At 37.9% G+C, this 20,730-nt stretch overlaps 1 protein-coding gene and 1 pseudogene across 3 annotated transcripts in view; both read right to left on the bottom strand.

Annotated features, from left to right (window-relative positions):
- Zfand3 (zinc finger AN1-type containing 3) overlaps positions 1-20,730 on the bottom strand; it is a 339,956-nt gene that overhangs the window by 267,388 nt on the left and 51,838 nt on the right. The window lies entirely within an intron of this gene.
- Positions 3,040-3,644, bottom strand: LOC101561564 (annotated as a pseudogene). Its single transcript, XR_002822019.1, has one exon. The product of XR_002822019.1 is annotated as a zinc finger protein 706 pseudogene (transcript).

The raw sequence follows: 20,730 nt of genomic DNA, 5'->3' as shown, positions 1-20,730 counted from the left end.
AAAAAAAAACACAGAAAATAGGGGAGAAAGTTGTTTTTAAAAGCAACAAAACTGAAAAATATCTATTACCAATATCACAAATGAAAGAAGAAATATTACTATATGTCCTACATGAAAAATGGAACTTACCAAAACTGGTCTAATATGAACTAAAAAATCCTAGTAGTTCTACTAACTGAATTCCTTATCAAACACATTTGCACACAGAAAAATCACAAGCCCAGATAGTTTCTCTGACTATTCTCTCCAACTTAGTGAGAAACAAAATGCCAGTTGAACACAAATCCTTCCAGAAAAGAGGAAAAAATATTTACCATTTTGTTATCAGTATAACACCTTGTATCATAATCTGACAGAAAAGCATGAGGGTATGTGAAAATATCCTTACAGTAACAAAAAGGAATCCAACAACATATTTTAAAACATGATATTCATCATGATCAAGTGAAGTTCACCCTAGGAATGTAACCTTGTTAAATAGTTTATTTTTATCACTGTAGTAGAGATATCTTTAGCACCAAATTCTAACTATATCTCTCACTCTCAAAACTGGTTGGCTCCCTGTATCAGAGGAAACTTGACATCGCAGGTAAAACCCCTTTCCTACTGCACTTCTGCACAGGAGCACCCTCACTAGTCACTAGGCTCCAATTTGCAGCTCACAACCACCAACCACGCCCTCGGCCCAAGATGTGCCACCTCCCTCATTCACAAATTAGAAAGCTCCATCTCAGGTGAATTCCTCTAAAAGGTGTCTACTGATTTTGTCGGGATGATCTGACTACTCCTCTCCTCTTCTGTTAATTTAATTATATGGATATTATTCTTTTCTCTACTCAGCTATCACTCTTACAAGGCAACAACCAAATGTTTTCATTATTAACAGAAGAAAACAATAAGAAAAATATACAACACTACTTAACTTCCAAGTAGCACAAACCTTTGTACAATGCTTCCCACAGCACTTCACAAGCACCTCATGTTTAAAAGGCTTTGACCTAGAAGAACTTCTCCATTAGAGTAAGTGGTGTTTGTCTTAAGGCTCACTCACAGGGACAATTAGCCCCTCACATTCTGTTAGTCTTCCTAAGACTGAGTGTTGGCCTTGTTGTGACAATTCTTAACATTTGCTAGCAAGGACAGTAGTTTAAGTGTCTAAAACACCCCATAAGGCCGGCCAAATAGCTCAGCTGACTAAAGTGCCTGCTTAGGCAGACACAGTGGGCCAAGTTCATCGGCAATCCAGCGTGCTGCAATTCACAGTGTGCCGTGCAGGCCCAGCACGTGGGGCAGGCTGAGACTATTGAGACTGGGCATGGTGGTGCGCACTTCCAGCACCTGGGAGGCTGAACACAGGCAGACCACTACAAGTTGGATCTACGTAATGAGACTCTGTAGACTCTGTAGACCCTGTAGACCCTTACTAAAAATAAAAAATAAATTAAAAACCTCGTAAGATACTCAAAGAGCTACTTTTTTTTATTAGTTGGTCAAATAGGACAACTTCTAATGAAGAATGAAAACCTTTAAATCCACAGTAAGGGCCAGAGTAGAACCTCAAATCCACTCTCCTCAAAATGACTGTGTCACAGAAAGGAAAGGGCACAATTAGTGGCCTGTAATCCTTCTCTTTACTAGTCTAAAATATAGTAGCAGATGCAGTACAAAAACAGGTGATTCAACGCCTTAACTAAATTTTTATCTCCAGTTCAATCTGAGTGCATGTCTTAAGTGAACAGTTATAAACTAAAAGCTTAGGATCACAGCTCCTTAATAGAGAAATAAAGAGTGGCATAGCCAGCTGTTTCTATTTCATTTGAATTTCTCAAGCAGGAAAATGGGAGTTTTGCTTAATATCTTTTTTCCATCTGTGATTCGCTCACAACAGGCAAGTTTCACAATGAATCCACATTTGCTACTTTACTGCACCACCATATGCTTCACTTCAAAGCACAAAGAGAAATCCAAATCTGTTAATAGAAACTACCAAAAAAAAAAAAAAAAAAAAAAACCACTTTTCTTCTTTAAACTAGTTTTGTCACCTAGCTACCTATAAGCCAATCATTTCTATGCATTCTCTTTCATGCTCCCAAAAGTTGTACATTTAAATAATCATTTGTCTATGACAAAACATAAAACACCTAAGATAAAGTCTTCTCCATTAATGGAGTTTTCAGTGTGAACATCCAAGTCCTTAATAAAGCAGTGTGTATGTTTCATGATTACACAGCGTCCTTCATAGACATGTTCCTAAAAGGTTTGGGTGAATTTATATAACCTTACTACTATGGAAAGTCAGTGACTACAGAGGTATCTCCATTGACATTTACAGTGATTCAGTAAAAATAAGGTTCTCTTTAAGTGACACAGAAAATTCATAGGTCACTGGATAATACACTACCAAGTAGACTCCAAGAGTATCTCAGCATCTCTGTACTCAAAATATCTACCTTTCAAACAATTTTTGGGAATGGACTATGAAAATTACTGGGTGACAGATTTTTAATCAAGTGACAAACTAAAATAGCTTTATCATGATTACTTTTGAATAAACCAACATTATAATTTCAATTTCTATTCAGCTCCCAAGAAAAATTCAGAAATATTTTTAAATTCTGATAATGTCTTTGTGGGCCGGCCAAATAGCTCAGGTGCTTGGGCAAATACAGGGATCTACCGTGCCGGCCCCACCCCCAGGGCTTGCTGAGAAAGCAACTGAGACTGGACATTGTGGCGCCAGCCTATAATCCCAGCTCTTGGGAGGTGCTGTAAACAGGCAGATCAATATGAGTCTGATCTAGCAGTGAGACTCTGAACACCCTGTAGACCTTTCTCTAAAATACAAAAAAAAAAAAAAAAAAGATTTGGGCCGGGGAGATGTCTCAGCAGAATAAGCACAAGAGCCCGAGTTCAATCCCCTGTTCTGCCAAAAAAAAAAAAAAAAAAGTCTTTCAAGTTCAGAAGCAATGTTTTGGCTTCTTATTTATAATCAAAGAAAAAAGGTGGGGAGTTATTAAGGAAAATTTTTTGTTGTTGTTATTGTAAAATCAAAGTACTACTTTATTAAATGAGTTATTTTACACGATATGAACATCAATATAATTACAATTGTAAAAAAAAATTTTATAACAAGGATGGACTGATTTTCAGATTTCCAAATCAGAGTCAACTGTACATTTACACAGAATTGTCTTTGCATGAAGCCCAAAAGGGAACAGCATAACAATGAGTGTTTCTGTAGCCCCTTTATTTTTGCTGATCAACAGTTTGTTAGAAAAGCAGCTGCAGGTTTGTTACCTAAGGTCGGAGACAGTAGAAGAGTCAAAGGTGCCATGAGTTCACCTGTAAACAATTTTATGCTTGCACGTCAGCCAGGTCTGGAGGAAGAGGGGTCTTAGGATGCTTGCTCTCAAAGTGCTGCTTGAAGGTCTTAGGGTCTGGCATTTGTGTAAGGAAGCTATGTCTTTCAAGTCCCCTTACCCTGCAGACAGTGCAGGTGTATATTATGGCAGCTTTGGCAGCAGCCTTTTGATCATGCCCTTGTTTCTTCTTTTGTCCAGCCTGCTTTTTGGCATTTTTTGCTGAGACTGAATCTTCTGCTGCCCACGAGCCATATCCGGGCCGGGACAGTCTTGCGTCGGGGAGGCCGCACAGCGCGAGAGCCAGGAGCTCGAGGAGGAAGGGAGGGGTGTGCACCCAGCACCGCTTCGGCCTCCTTCACCTGTCGAGCAGGGGAAAGAGGACAGCGGGGAGCACAACAGCCCGTGCCTCGCACACCCGCTGCCACCGCAGCCCACCCTGGCCTGAGCCTCAGGCCGGCCGCCCCGCCTCGTGCCTATTAAGGAAATTTAAAATGTCCCTATTTAAATATACCACCTAACAATGTTGAGCAACCTACAGACCAACCCAACTTCACAATACCACCCTTAAATCTAATTCAAGAAGATGAAAAAAAAGATTTAAAATTAAATAATCTAACCCAATTATTTTCTTTTAACTTTTTTTGGGGGGGGGCAGTACAGGGGATTGAACTCCAATTATTTTTTAATACACTTCTTTTAAAGCTTCTCTCTAGCTGAGTAATTCCTACTAACCTTCCTCACCAAAACCTGTGGCTAAGAGAGCTGCTTTTTCTTCTCTCACAAGGTCAAAGATGGAGTTAGCATCAGAGACGTGGTTCTGTGGCATACAGACTAGCAATTAATTAAAGCAGTCACAAGTAAGACTGAAGGATGAGAGTCCCACCCCCAGTCTCATAATTAGAATAAAACTTTAAACCTGACTGTAGACCACATTCTCTCTGACCCACTACAATGACTCACTCCTATAACCTCTGCTACTTCCTAACCTATAACTACTTCCTCACATCTACTAGGCCCTAAAACTATTCTAGCCTTTTTTGCAAGCTGAACTCTGAAATCAATCTATTTTCTTCACTTAAACTGCTCAAGTCACATTCCGAACCCATATAATCCCATTTCATGTAAAATCTATTGAAAGTTATAGCATTAGCTATTTCAATGTATGTGAAATGTGTAGTTGATCAATTTTCATCTAAAAGAAAACAAATGCATTGATATAAAACTGTTTGCAAGCCGTGCTTTTCATGCATGTGGAGACTGGTCATACTATATTATGTCAACTCATAAATCCAGCAAACATTTATCTTTAGGTAACTGGAAAGAGTATTCATCTTAGTCCTCAGTAATGAAGAAACAAACAAAATACATACGCAACAGACCAGTTCTGCCAAATACACGGTAGTCCTTACTTTAACAGGCCTATACTAACTTCATTTGTATTATCTGTAAACTGCTAGATGCACATGTTAAATATGAATTCTCAGTTTTAAACCCCAATTCAGATTCAAACTGTTAGAACAAACAAAATCTTTCAAAGTCATTTTAAAAAGTATATTTGGTTTTTTAAAAAAAGGAACACTATGTCAGGGAGATAGCTTAGGTCCAGAGAGATAGCTCAGAGGCATAAGCACCTGTCTGGCGAGTATAGGGCCCTGAGTTTGATCCCCAATGCCAAAAATAAATAAATAAATAAATAAAAAGGAACATGATTATCAACTGAAAGTCCATAACCAATAGGAAAATGGCTTGTAAAAAAAGAATGAAATTTTGGTCTCTAATTACTTGGCTTACAATGGAAGAAGAGAAAATACAAAATTGTCATTTATTTCAAAATTAACTGCTGCAGTCATATTTTATGCTGGTAAATGTGTAACACTACTTATCTATTCCTTTCTTTCATGTATCTCACAAATACTATACTATCTAAGCGACTACAAATTTTAATAGCATATAGGCCAGATACAATCTCTAATGGAACTTACTGTTTGTTATGAATCCATACAATTAGACAAAATTTGAGCTATTAGGATTCAGCAAAACGATCCAAATACCACTTGTCCTGGGCTATTTGGTCTACTCGTCTCCCAGTACTGCCTAGGCCTGGGTTATGCAGTTATTACAATCGAAGTCATGACTGCTTCCCATTTGAATATTTAACAAATCATCTGGAGTAAGCATTCTAGAATGGGGAAATCTGTGACAGCTAAAAACTTTTCAATAATAACACAAAAAAAGACAACATATTTTCTATTTTCCATTCTAACTAATACTTCAATAAAAAAGTTTGCAAACTCTAAAAATACCCAGGTTTAATTCTAAGAGGTGTTTCTATATTTTTGTTGTTGTTCCTACATTAAGAAAATTATTTTCCTGTGAGGTGCTGGAATTAAAAAGACAGAGCTTTTGCATTCTACATTCTAAGGCAATGCTCTACAACTAATCTTTATCTCCAGTGCTCTAAGCAAATTGTAAAGTGTGAAAGTCACACTCATGATACCTATGTTCCACGGGCTTATCTAGTTCTTCCTGAAGTTACAGCTAGAAAAACACAAACACATGCAAAATGAAACCCTAGAAATTTCACAACCTATAAGTAGAAATTCTCAGAAGGGGGGGGTGGAGGGAGAAGAGAGAGGAGAGAGATCTTACTTTCATCTGTGAAAGAGGGGAGAGGAAAGAGGGGAGAGAGAGAGATCTTTCTTATCTGTGAAAGAGAGGAGAGGGGAGGGAGTCAGAGAGAGAGAGAGAGAGAGATCCTACTTTCTTCATCTGTGAAATGGAAAGTCACACCAGCAAATTAACATGTGATAATTAAATCAATTACATAAAGCTTCTGGGAAGGAGCTTTTACTGTCCCTTAAATAAGTTGCATTAATTTCCTATTCATGCCTTTTGTCATGTTCCTTTTGCTTAGAATCAATATCCTCCCCTTCCTCCCTACCTCCTAAACTACATCTGTCCTTCAGGGCTTTTTTCGAGTCATTCTTGATGTCTGCTTTACGCATAACATTATCATGGTTGCCTTCCTCTTGGAAATCCATTTACTGCCTATAGTATTCAGTGTGCTATTAAGTAGGGCTGCTATAAATCTGACATTTCACTGGCATATGGTATAGATCCCAGAGGAGATGTGACTCTTCTTAGAGTGTCACCTCTTCCTTGTTGTGCTATCAAGTACTTTACAGAAATTAAGCCACATTCTATAAATAAATGCCATACTCTGTAAGAGAACAAATAATTAGGAACCACAGAAATTAGACTGTTTTATTAAAAAATAACAGTATAAATTTGTGATTCATGCTACAACGATAAGTTTTTTGAGACAAGGTCTCACTCTGCCGTTACAGGCTAGACTTGAACTCACTATATAGTCCAGGCTGGCCTTGCTATCACAGTGATCCTCCTTCCTCAGCCTCCTGAGTGCTAGGATTATACGTGTGTGCCACTACACCTGACTCTGAAATCTAGTTTGTATTTAGAAGAGTGAAATGATTATCCTTTGGACATTAAACACAAAGAAAAACATAATGCAATCAACTCCTTAAGCAAAATGTATCTTTCCTAAGTTTAGTGACTGCTGCAGAAAAAAATAAAATTTGACATTTTCATGATTAGTTTGCTTTTTTCCTAATTCATTATATTTCTAAAGACACAACCAAAAAAAAATAAAAATGAAAATAAAAAAATGAAAAAAACCCACAACCAGCAAAGGGAGTATAAGCTCATTAAGTCCCAAAATACTTTTTAAAAAATTGATACTGTAAATTTTTTTTTCTTTTTGGTGGAACCGGGAATTGAACTCAGGCCCTTGTGCTTGCCAGGCAAGTGCTTATTCTACTGAGCCACCTCCCTGGCCCCTGTAAAAAAAATTTAAACCAATGAAAACTGGCCATAAAAGTCACTGAAGCCCATGTATTTTTATTTTTTATTTTTTTAATTGAGAGATAAATATGAATAACAGTTTCAAAGCTGATTAATAGGACAGTTTCGATAATCAATACATTGTACATTGTTATGGTTATCCATAGTACAAGATGCAGACAGGATTTCTTGTCCAAACACTATTAGTACACCTCTTTCTTCTCATTGAATTAAGCAAAGGTAGTTGTATATCTATCCTTCCTATTTTGTATATATAAATACAAAAGGATCTTTCCTTTGTATCCCTCTTTTTTTTTTTTTTTTTTTGGTCCTGTCAGAAGTGGATATTCTATTGACATCTAAATACTATAGGTGTTTGAATTCAGCTAAACAATCTAACACTGTCCAGCAGTCTATAATATTAGTGGGTTATCCTCAGAAGTTATTGACTTGAGCCTTTTACAGTTCATCCTATTAATATGGCTTTACTTTATATACCTAGTTTTTATACTTTTCTGCTGGATGGTAAAGACTAAGATAAAGAAAAACCTATATAACAAGAAATGTAACTTTTGTATCTGACAAGGTCAGTCAAGTACTCTCAAGATTTATCCTTTAGCCCTGTACCGCACTTTGTAGATCCTTTGTCAGTGTCAGCCATGAGGATGAGTCATGGCCATTGCTTGACCAATGTGCTCTCTCTGAAAGCCTGAGAGAATGTTTTTTCTCTCCATGTGACTCTCTCCCCAGGCACACTATACATCATCGATCACATTCCTCTGTGGCTCCATAATCATCTTCATCAGAAAATTTGGAGCACAACTGAGTTACATGATGTTACAGTACAGGTTCTCCTATGTCCCAAGTCTTCACTGACCTTGAAAGGCTAGGGCCGAAATGTTGGCTGACCTTGCAGCCCTTCCTTTTCTTCAATTTTGATCTGCTAATTTAGGTTGTTAACCCTCCAGAAGAGAAGCTTATTATTAACCTGCAATATATGCAGTTCGGTTTACCCTGTCTAAATATCAAACATCTTTGGAATAACATGGGAAAGGTATTTTCCATCAAATACTGATGTTAAACTTTAAATCCTTACAGAATATGAAGGAAAAATAATTTTATAAAAGTAGAAATAAGCATTAACATATTTTTACAAAGAAATTTAGAAATCTAACCATATACAGAATTGTAACAGGACAGATCTGTGACATTTTTTCTTGTTCTTGTGTCTTTTTTTCAATTTATTACCCTTTAAAAAAAAAAAAACCTTTACTTGAGAGACATTATGGCAATAAATGGTATGTCATGACAAGAAGTACATTATTTAGAAGACCAGGATGGCAGGCACTCCAAGCGCGACCCCTCTATTACACATCGCCATCCTCAGTGCAGCCGCCTGGCTCACAGGCACCAGCATATACAGTTAGTCAGGGTGAGAGTCTCACCAGCCAACCGCTAGTCTCAAAAACCTGCTGATGTCCCCCAGGATCACTGCCCCACCCATCTCATGCATACAAATGCATGGCTTTGCCCCTGTCATGTTTCCCAGCTTTTCACCTTGCTCATTCCTCATTGTCCAATCCTCAAGTTCTCACTTTCCTTTTATTTGTGTTGTAACTTTCTATATGTATTTCCTCTTTTAAGTTCTTCTACTAAGGAGACAATACAATATTTACAGATGTGGGTCTAGTTTATTTCACTTATATCTTCAAGTGGCATCCACTTCAATATGAAGGCTTTGAGTTTATCATTCTTTATAACTGAGTAATACTCCATTACATAAAAGTACCACATCTTTTTCAACCATTCCACATGTGATGGGCATCTTGGTTGTTTCCAAGATCTGGCTATCACAAATTGTGCTGCTATAAACACAGGTATGCATATATCACTATGATATGACACTTTCAGTTCCTCCAGGAAAATTTCCAGTAGGGGGATAGCAGGCTTGAATGGGATTTCCAGTCCTAGTTTTTTAAGGAGTTTCCACACTGAGTTCCATAATGGTTGCACCAGTCTATACTCCCACCAACCGTGAAGAAGGGTTCCCCTTTCCCCACAGCCTCTCCAACATTTGTTGTTGGTTGATTTCTTTACGATAGCCATTTCTGGGGTGAGAAGGTATCTCAGTGTTGTTTTAATTTGCATTTCACAGATGGCTAGTGATGTGGAGCATTTTTTCATATATCTATTTGCTTCTTTAATTTCATCCTCTGATAAGTGTGTGCTCATCTCAGATGCCCATTTCTGGATTGGGTGTTTAAATTTTGGGTCCCTAATATTCTTTAGTTCTTTATAAATTCTAGAGAGCAGACCTTTGTCTGAGTGTTTATTAGTTAAGATTTTTTCGAAGTTTGTGGGTTGTCTTTTCACTTTGTTGTTGATAATTTCTTTTGACATGCAAAAACTTCTCAATAAGAGGTGGTCCCATTTGTTAATTCTTTCAAGTATTTCCCATACGATTTGATTTTTGTTCATGAACTCTTTGCCTACCCCTATGTCTTCAAGATATCCTCCTACTTTCTCTTCTAGGAGATTTAGTGTTTCTGTTTTAATGTTCAGTTCTTTAATCCATTTTGACTTTAGTTTACTGTATGGTGATAGACCTGGGTCAAGTTTTAGTTTTCGGCATGTAGAGAGCCAAATTTTCCAACACCATTTGTTAAAGAAACTATCTTTCTTCCAGTAAGCATGTTTGGCCCTTTTGTCGAAGATCAGGTGGCTGAGTGCGTTCCTAGAGGCCTCTGCATCTACTAACATATTCCATTGATCCTCAGGTCTATTTTGTTGCCAATACCATGCTGATTTTATTACAGTTGCTTTGTAGTATAATTTCAAGTCAGGAATTGCAATGCCTATATTTTTAAATTATGTTTATTTTATTGTGTTTTATTCTGTAATCCCAGCATGCAGAATCACAAGTTTGATGCCAGCATGGGAGTAGTTCAAGGCTAGCCTGCATTGCAAAACAAAACCCAAATGAATGACTCAACCTGCTTTATCTAATTATTCCTTGTATAGCATAAATGATCCATAAAACTGCTACTTATTTAAAAAAAAAAACAGGCCAGGGAGATGGCTCAGTAGAGTAACTGCTTAACTGGCAAGCACAAGGGCCTGAGTTCAATCCCCGGTTCCAAAAAAAAAGAAAAAAAGAGAAAAAAAAACCCTACTTATTCCCTGAGGTTGGGACATCAATATATTCCAAATAACACAGATATGTATCCTTTTTAAAGATAGAAAAATAAAACGGGGGCTGGGGAGATGGCTCAGTTGAATAAGCGCTTCCCTGGCAAGTACAAGGGCCTGAGTTCAATCTCCGGTTCCGCAAAAAAAAAAAAAGGGGGGGGGAGGAGGAAGAAGAAGAGGAAGAGTGGGGGGAGGAGGAGGAGGACAAGAAGAAGAAAAACAATGAAAATTCAACGTACAATGGAGAAAAGCTCCACTTCCCTTTTTAAAATGTTATCCAAACTGAGGTTCTGGGCAGCCCCATTATTGCTGCATCCATTCATCAATTCAACATCACTGAAGCCTCAACCACTTATGTCCAGGTTACTGGGAGCCCACCTCTCCTCCATAAGCAGTCCCTGTTCTAAGTGTGTGAACAAAAAATGCAGCAGAAAGTCATACATAGAGCTTTGGAGGGTATATATTTCTGAGACACAATTTGAGAATCAGTTTCTATAGTGCCAGCCATAGACAGTCACAGCTACAAACAGTACGGGAGAAGGCAGAAGAGGGGAATCAGTAACTGAAAATGCTGACAGCTAAGTGCAAATTGTCAAACAAACTAAAGATACTCAAAGTTTACTTTAAAAAGTGTCCCCAGATTGTGTGTCTTTAGCAAAAACAATGAGATGGACAGAACCTAAATGCGCATTTTTTTTGTTCGTCTTGATAAGTATTTCTATATATGTTAATATCCTTACAACAAGTCTTTGGATCAGTAACACCTATTCTGCAGGCATAGGAACTGAAATATGAAGTGATCATCTTATTGAGATTCAAGGTATCAAAACTAACAATAGATGGGCTAAAATGTTAACCTGGGCCTTCTGGCTCCAAAGGCAATGGTGCTGTTTGCATCACAAGATCCCATTGTCTCTCTGAAGCAAGCACTCCAACACAGTATGTTAGAAATGTGGCTAACCTACCACAGAAACACAAACATTTTTTTCAGTACTGGGGACTGAACCCAAGGCCTCACACACTGCAGGCAAGGATTGTACCATTAAACTGTATCCTCAGACACTTGTTCGTTTTTATTTTGACAGCATACTGCTAAATAATCCAAGCTGGGCTTAAATTTACAATTCTCATGTCTTGGCCTCCAAATTAGTTAGATTACAGGTATATGTCACTGAGTCTGGCCAGAATTTTTTGTAAATAATGACATATGAAACCAGATGTGGTGGCACATGCCTGTAGTCCACAAAAGGACTGAAAATTTGAACTTAGTCTGTACAATTTAGGACGTTGGCACTGCACTCATACGGAGTCAGAGACAGGCAAAATAATCTCATAGCAGTAATCCATAATAAGCCTGAACTTCAAGAGAACTTCTATAGCCTGTCAAGGTGGCACACATCTATAACTCTAGCACTCAGAAAGTTGAGGCAGGATGACAGGAAGGAGCTCACGGAGAGCCTAGGCTACATAGTAGTTCAAGACCAGCCTGAACTACACAGCAAGACTCTGTCTCAAAAAACAACAAACAAAGCAAAAGACTTCTACAAATGATAAAAATGACAACAGGGACAGCCAAATAGCTCAGCAGATGGGGGTTCATTTACCCGGTCTGCCAAGACGGCCCCACCCCAGGCACACTGAGACAACAACTGAGACTGGGCATAGTGTCACACACCTGTAATCCCAGCTCTTGGGAGGCTATAAACAGGCAGATCACTACAAGTCCAATCTAGTAGTGAGACCCTGAACACCCTTGTAGACCCTTTCCTAAAATTAAAAAAAAAAAAAAAGACAACAAAATGTTTATTCTACAACCACATATTGTTCTCTAAATCACACAACATTTCAATGAACTTTCAAGATTCAATGCAAGGGACCAGAGAGATGGCTCAGAGAATAAGTGCTTGCCTGGCAAGCACAAGGGCCTGAGTTCAATCCCCAGTTCAAAAAAAAAAAAGAGATTCAATCCAAGTTACACACTCATAGATACTCCCTTGTGCTACACAGTATCTGAAATCTGCTAAGGTGCTAACATTTTTTCCTTTAAAAATATGATACCCAAGCTGAGCATGGTGACATATACTTATAAGCCCAGCACTCAGAAAGCTGAGGCAACAAGACCACCACAAGTTCAAGGCTACCCTCGAGTTCAAGAGCAGCCTAGACCACACAGCAAGACCTGTCTCAAAAAATAAACAAGTGAGACCTTTATTCCTTCACCATTTGACAAGCATATTTAGTTATTTCCACAGTACCATTTCTAGATTCACCAGCACATACCATTTTTCTTACTATGAAGCATCTTCCTCAAATCCTTTGTATTTAATCTTCATATTCTTTTCTATTTCATAAAGCTTTACAGTTTTACCCTCACAAATGAACAATGTTGACAATACCTTAGTGAGACTACTTTGGAGGACATTTAAAACAAGGTCTTTAAGTATCCTCAATTTGCTAGTACAGTTATATTAACATGTAAAAACAACAGTTTTAACCATGGATTTTTCATTTAGGGTTGATATTTACAGTACAAGGTTAATTAAAATCAAATATAATCTTACAAAATTACTATACATAAAAAGTGAGAGGAGCTGAGGGGAGTACCTCCATAGCAGTATGCTTGCCTAACAGCCATGATGACCCTAAGTTCCATCTCACCCAGAGAGGTATCATGAGTCATCATTCACAAGGTTAATAGGTAATGAACCTAAAGGCACAATAAATAATATTAAGACAATTAAATTGTGCCTTGGGAAATTTAGAATTTAATAGACAAGCAATGGTAAATGCAACAGTACACACATGTGGAAGTGGAGCTGCCTGAGTAAATAAAAATGCAGAAAAGAGCAAGTGAAGTCAGTAGGAGGTGCCTACTTCACTGAACAGGTAGAGTGCTGAATGTAATTTGATATGGTCAGAAAAGGCTAGAGAATAGATACATAGTTGCATTCTCTTAATGAATAGAATGATTTTTTCTAACGGTGTTTGTAAGTAGGATCACAAGTCTGCATCTTGTACAGCAATTAACCACTAAGAAGAATATATACAGTGTATTATTTGTTGAAACTGTACTTTGGATTTGATTTGAAGCTGTCTCATTGCTATATGTTTATCAATAAAACTTTGAAAAGAAAAAAAAAAAAAAAAGAAAAGGCTAGAGACTGAATATGCACAGCCGGAAATGGGTATAAAGTTAATCGAAAGGGGAATAATGCAGGCTCAAGAAGAATGCATAGGGGGCTGGGGAGATGGCTCAGTGGAATAAAAGCTTCCCTGGCAAGCACAAGGGCCTGAGTTCAATCCCTGGTTCTGCCCCCAAAAATAAAATAAAATAAAAATAAAAAAGAAGAATGCATGAATCCCAAAAGGGTTCATGTGTTGCAAGTTTGGTCCCTACTCTGCTAATGTTAAAAAGATGTTGGAACCTACAAGTAGTGAGGCCCAGTGGGAATTAGGTCACTGGGGACACTGTACTCAGGAGGGATCAAATTTTAGTTCTCACTAGATTCTGAGTTAAGTCTTGAGAGACTGAATTATTATAAAAGACCTGCTTCCCATACTCTTGCCTGTCATGTGATCCTTCTCTGCTGTATGTGCTCCCTGTGAGACTGAAAATATAACAGAGAAATAAAAATAAAATAATAAATAAATAAATAATAAAGGGTTACAAATTACCCCTAAGTGCAATGTCAGCAATTCAAAAAGCCCAGTGGTAGGGTATGTGCTTAGTACACACAAGGCCCTTCAGTTCAATCCCCCAGGCCCACCCCCCCCAAAAAATTGTCTTGCTTTCCAAGTAACAGGCCCTAAATTTGGTCCTCAGCACTACTAAAAGGAGGAAAAGGAAGAAGAGGAAAAGTAGAGGAGGGCATACACAATCTCAAACCTGAACTATGAGCAATAAACAGAACAATACCTTTAGTTTAAAAAGTTTGTACTGTGAAAGTTCCTCCTAGTTAATCCTCAAAGAGTGTAGGAACACAAGTTCAAGCCCAGCCTGTGCAGCTTATTAAGATTCTATCTCAAAAAGTGAAGTAAAAGAACAATAATTACAAAGTATAATAACTAAGTTTACATTTATACAATAGCTATGTGTATACATAATATATACAGTCCCACAAAGGCTCTAAGAACTCTGGAAGGGAGGAAGGAAACAGCAGGTAATCCCTTTCTTTTTTCATTCAGGTCATACTTCTGTCAGTCAGAATACCCCTTTCCACCAAAAAAATTGAGTTGAATAATAGACACAAAGCTTAACTGCCATAGAAGCCAAAATTATTTCCTTGATGCAGTCTTCCAAAAAGCAGGACTTTAGACTGTGAACATCTAAGAGAGATGGCCCAGAGGCTGAAAGGAAGTTAATTAAAAACCATTTAAAATAGCCCACTGAAATCATAATCTACTAATATCTCCCCACAAAAAACTATTATTTTTCTGCTATAAATCTCAAGCTTCTAATAATGCTTACCTTTTTAAACTGCACTTGCTAATATTAGCTTTAGCTTTTAAAGACCAACAACATATACAACTACAGAGCATCATAAAACCATAAGTAGTAAATTTTCAAGCCAACTCATTTGTCTTCTAAATAAATAAAACATTTTACCCTGTGCAATCCCATGAAGTATAATAGTTCACAGAGAGCTAGAATCAAATACATTTGGTATAATCCTGGTTGTCTGATCTGAAGCAAATCAATTTGAATGTTTTCTCATCTATAAAAAAACAAATCTTACTAATGCCTATCTCAAAGTTAGAGATAAAAGAAGAAAAACATGTTTGTGTTTCTTAGACTATACCTAGCAAACAAAATATTCAATAAATGTTTTATTCACTAGTAATATTTCTCTAGAATTTGAAATACATGAAAAAAGCTGGGCATGGTGGTACCAATTTGTAATCCCAGCACTTAAGAGGCTGAGCCAGGAGGACTGACATGAGCTCAAGGAGTCTGAGCTACAGAGTGAATTAAAGGTCAGCCTGAAGTGCACAATGAGACACCATCTCAAAATAAGAGAAATTAAAACTTTAAAATATATACATATATGAAAATAACCTACGCATTCCCATTCCCAGTTATAAGAACCTCTAAGCAGTACAAAGACTTGAGTCATACACCTTTGTAATGTCTTCAAATATCCTTTATTAGATACTTAATTCACGTCTGCGTAAAGGTAGTACAAGGACAAAAATGTTTTACCTTTTTCTCTCTACCAGATCAACTTACAATGAGTTCTACTACTAAATAGAAAGGCAAAACCCTTAGTTTTATCTTTCAAGTTTTCTGTCCTGAATTTGCATTACTATTATTGAGACATGGCAAGCAGAAGCAACAAAACAACACCCAGGATTTGGAGGCAGATTTATTTATCCCATCAGGCACTGATCAGGATCATTCCCAAAATATCAGGCCCTCATCTCTGATGGTCTAGGACTTATAACAGATAAGCAAGCAGGAACTTCAGAGGCAGAATGGCTTGTCAACTGGGGATCGGTGTATACAGTGTGCATCATAGTGACCAACCATGCATCACAGTGACCAGTCGTTTCTAAGAGACAGGAGCAACTGGATCTGGAACAGGAACCGTTACTTGGGCAACTAACAAGCTGAAGTATACTGGCATTGGGGTGTGGGTGGGGGACTTCTGCTGCATTATAATCAGAAAATACAACTGTTATAAGATTAAGGGGGGCTGGTGAGATGGCTCAGTGGTCTAAAGCACCTACTTAGAACAAGCTTAGCAAAGTACAAGGGACCGCAGTTCAATCCCCCAGCACCACATGCCAGCCAGCCCCGCCCCCTGGTGGGCTGAGCTGGCCACACACACACCCAAAATAAATAAATAAATATTTAAAAAAAAAAAGATTAAGGTTGTTAGGGCTGGGGAGATAGCTCAGCAGCATAAGCACCTGCCTCACAAGTAAAAGGTCCTGAGTTCGATCCCCGATACCGCAAAAAAAAGAATAAGGCTGTTCCCCAAAAGTTTATTTTGGCAATCAATATTTCTATTTACTTATTCGGGTGCCTAACAAAAGTTTAGATTCTTAGGGACTTAGGTGTTTATTTCCAATTTCACCCATTTGACTGTTCAAAAGCAAAGGCCAGCAAACAAAAAGCATTTTACTAAACCATACTATATTTTATATATCAGCAGTTCCCTTTTAGAATACAACCAATTTTTAATTTGTTTGGAGTTCACAATTGATTTTCCTTTAAAAACAATGTTGTAAATATGATTAAAGTTACCAGGTTATCTCAAAAAGATTATTTGACCATAGTATTACTGAGTTCTAGTAATAAGAATTACTGGGCCAGGTTCGGAGATCCAGGGATACTGCCATTAAGGCAGGAAATAAAGTGAGTCTGATTGTTCTTTTTTTGAGGCTACAAAATGACCCCTGGCAAAATTTAAAAGGCAGTGTTTAGTGTCTCTCCTAACTGACCTCTAGATTTGTGCTCTTCAGGTCTCATACTGCCCATCACATCCACGTACAGCACTCTATCCAAACCCAATCTTTCATAACACTATCTAGGGGGCCGGCCCATTAGCTCAGTTGTTTAAGTGACTGCTTAAACAAAGCAATCAGGATGCTGTGGTTCGATCCCCAGATCCTAAAGCTTTACCAGACCTGCCCTGAAGACATTCTGAGCAAGCAAAAAAAAAAAAAAACCTCTCCTCATAACACCATCTTACCCAGTTCTCTTCTATCACCTATCCTACCATACACTGCAATGGATCCCAATCAGATACTAAAAACAGAATCATATGAATGAGTCAGCTGACGCTGAACCCCTTAATTCCAACAGAGTATCATCCAAAATGAAGAAATATTCAGGACACATCAAAATAGATATTACTATTAGGACACAATAGTAATAGGACACAACAGTAATAGAACACAAGAGGATCATAAGTTCAAGGCCAGCCTGGACAACTTGGTCTCAAATCAAAAATAAAGAGCACTGAGGGTGTCAGTCAGTTATAGAGCACACTCACTGGTACAGCTCACTCAGTACAATGCTTACCTAAGGGCACAAGCTTCCAGATTCAATGCTCAATAGCGAAAAAAACACCCTAGAAGGATATCATTTACAATAAGCTTACCCACTTAGGCAAGAATAAAAAAAGAATGTCAAAGACTTTAAAACCCTATTTTATGACTCAGGGCCAATAAATAATTAAAAATTTTAAGAGCTCAAGGTCACTATGGAAATCCATTCATAATTTTGATTCAATACTTTTGGGATTTTCCAAGAATAATTTTAAGCAGGGAACATAATTCTATGAGCACAAGTGTGTGGGAAAAAGTAGGAAAAAGACTAAATGGGATAATTTGGAAGTAAAGGAAGGATTATGCATTTTATCTCAAAGAACTCAAGGCCCTGGTCTTTTTATGTTTGTTTGTTTGCTTAATAATACATTTTAGACATCCATAATGATTACATTCATCATAGAGAATTTTTCCTGTAAATGATATAACTTTTTCCCCACTCTCCTACTCTCCCTTCAACCCCTCGTTTTTTATAAAAAGCTGGTCCCATATTTTCCTTTTCACTTTTCGTTACTTTCTTCCCCTCTCCCTTCCCTTGTTCCACTCCCCATTTGATGAGTAAATGTTAGAACAAATTTATTTTCCAAATAACATAAATGTACACAATGGAGGAAAGAGGAATTCTGCAATATATTAATTATTGTAACTGTCCTAATAACCTGTTTTGAAACTGTTTCACTGCTTTTTTTTCTCATTAAAATGAATAAACAATTTTTAAAAAAAAAAAAAAAGAATCCAAAAAATAGCTTCATTAAAAGACAACAGTCAAAGCAGGAAGCAGAGGCTCCCTAAACCAGAGTGGCAGTGGTGCTGAGGACAGAGAGAGACAGTAAACCTAGAAGGCCAATGTGGTAAGTGATGGAGTGCGAAATGAAGGCAATATGAAGAAGTAACAATGGATTTGAAGAGAAGTACCTCGGATTTGCTAGATGTAGCCAAGACTGGAAAAACAGTAAGAGACTCTCATTTCCAAGGAATAAGATGCTAAAACAAAGGGCTGGCCAAATAGCTCAGCAGATTAAAAGTGCCTGCAAGCAGGCACTGGGGCTGGGGGTTTGATCCCCAGGCCTGACGTGCCAGCCCCGCTGAGACGGCAGTTGAGACTGGGCATGGTGGCACATGCCTGCAATCCCAGCTCTTGGGAGGCTGTAAACAGGCAGATCACTACAAGTCCCATCTAGTAATGAGACCCTGAACACCCTGTAGACCCTTCCCTAAAATACAAAAAGAGGGGAAAAAAGACAGATTAAGTCTGTGGACATGGCTCAGTAGAATAAGCGCTTGCCTGGCAACTGCTTGCCTGAGTTCAATCCCTGGATCCACAAAAAAAAAAAAAAAAAAAAAAGATACTAAGATTTATGATTGTTTCCAAGGCCCAGGCTTACAATCTCAGTAAACTAGGCTGACAGTCAAATGTGTTTCTACTTAAAATTTCACCTTTAGTGAAATGGAGAAAAAAGTAGCCATCCAATTTATTTGTGAAGATCAAATAAGCCAGCAAAAGCAGTTTACAAAGAATCCATCTAGGATAAGAAATATTTTTTTATATTTTTACCTCCTGGCAAAACGACCAAGTATATAATCTTTGGTAGGTGCCTTCATTTCCATGTTACAGATCTTTAATCACCATCCTATGTATATACACCAAAGCAATCAATTGTTTCTTCCTCATCATTTCTGTGCTAGTACTGTATTTTCTTGGGCTTTTTGTTTCACCACTATATTTTATAAACCTTTGCTCTTACGTTCTTTACAATCTGTTACAGGAAAATCACACTTAAGGACATTAATTGTGGAAGCCTCCTTTTCCATTCATACATTCTTCTCTACTTGTTTTTTTGTACTCTCCTACTACTTCAGTCCTGTTTCAAATTCGTAATACTTCACATCTTCAAAGTCCCCAACATTGTCCTAGGCAACTCCTTCCACCCACCAAATCCTCATTACTTGAAGGCCTCACAAGAAAACTGAAGCAGGTCATTAAGGTTAAGGAACAGGGGGGAGAGAAACAGAGTTTTCTCACTGTTAAATCTCAAGAGAGAAAAGTTGTAGAAAAGTTGAACATGACACCACAATCTCATGCCCAACCCCATCAAGACAAAGAACCTCCAAAGCTGACTTAGTCTTCATGAGGAAACTAGGAGCTTCGCAAGCACAAGGTCCTGAGTTCAATTACCAGTTACCCACCCCCAACCCACAAAAAAAGGTCCTGAATAGACTCAGTCTTTGTGAGGAAATGAGGAGCTTCACAAGCACAAAGAAAAAGAAAGAGCAGGAAAAACTGGAAACCAAAATATATGAAAAACAGATCCCTACATTTAACACAATCACAGCTGGTTCCATGCAGGACCTGTTTCATTGTCTGTATCTACTTCATGCCCTTAAGAATGTAACTCTACTAACATAACCTTTTTATCAGATCTGGTATGGATCTGATACCCCTCACAATAGAAGAATATTAGAAAATATGGTGGTAAGAGGTACATCAACTTGAAAATATCTCAGAGAAATTTATTAAAGGCCCTTGTCCTCAAAGTGTAGTCTCCAGAGGAACAGCGCTGACTTCAGCATCACCAGGGAACTTGTTAGAAGCAAATTTTGCTCCCTTTTAAGAATAGTACCAGTAATCTATTTCAGGTGATTGTGATGTGCCTTGAAGTTTGAGATCAATAAGAAATAAATGTTTACTTATTATTAAGGTTCTCAGTGTTTTTGGTACAGAACTAGTTGACAGGCATAGCCTCCATGCAATAGACCAACCTAGCTCTGGGATTAACTAAGATTTCTCTATATCCTTGAAGATCTAGAATACCTAGAGAAGCTACACAGTAATGTTGAATAAGTGAATAGACATCCTCAAAAGTAAGACTCCCCTCAACTAAACTACTTTTAATGGAATTATTTCTTATAACTTTCTTTTTGAATACAGGGCCTTTGCACTAAGCTGTATCCCCAGCCCATTTCCTTTTTTAAAAAATCAGAGAGTGTCTCACTAAATCACTAAGTTGCTCAGGTTAGACTCAAACTTGCGCTCCTTTTGCCTCAGACAAAAGCAGTCTTCTCAGGATAAATCCTGACGGGATTTCACTGACCTTCTCAGACCCATAAGCTACAACTCTTGTTGCATAGGTCCTGCTTTGCCTTGGTCTTGACCATCCAGTAGAAAAGTATGAACACGAAATATAGGAAGTGAAGCCATGCTGTTATGTTGAGCTGTGGGGGACTCAGGTCAATAATTTCTGACATTGCCAGTTAAACAGAAGAC

This window comes from Octodon degus, unplaced genomic scaffold (genome assembly GCF_000260255.1).
Source record: "Octodon degus isolate 3935 unplaced genomic scaffold, OctDeg1.0 scaffold00005, whole genome shotgun sequence".
NCBI lineage: Eukaryota > Metazoa > Chordata > Mammalia > Rodentia > Octodontidae > Octodon > Octodon degus.
The sequence above is the reverse complement of the archived record's forward strand: the minus strand, read 5'-3'. Positions and strand labels throughout refer to the sequence as shown.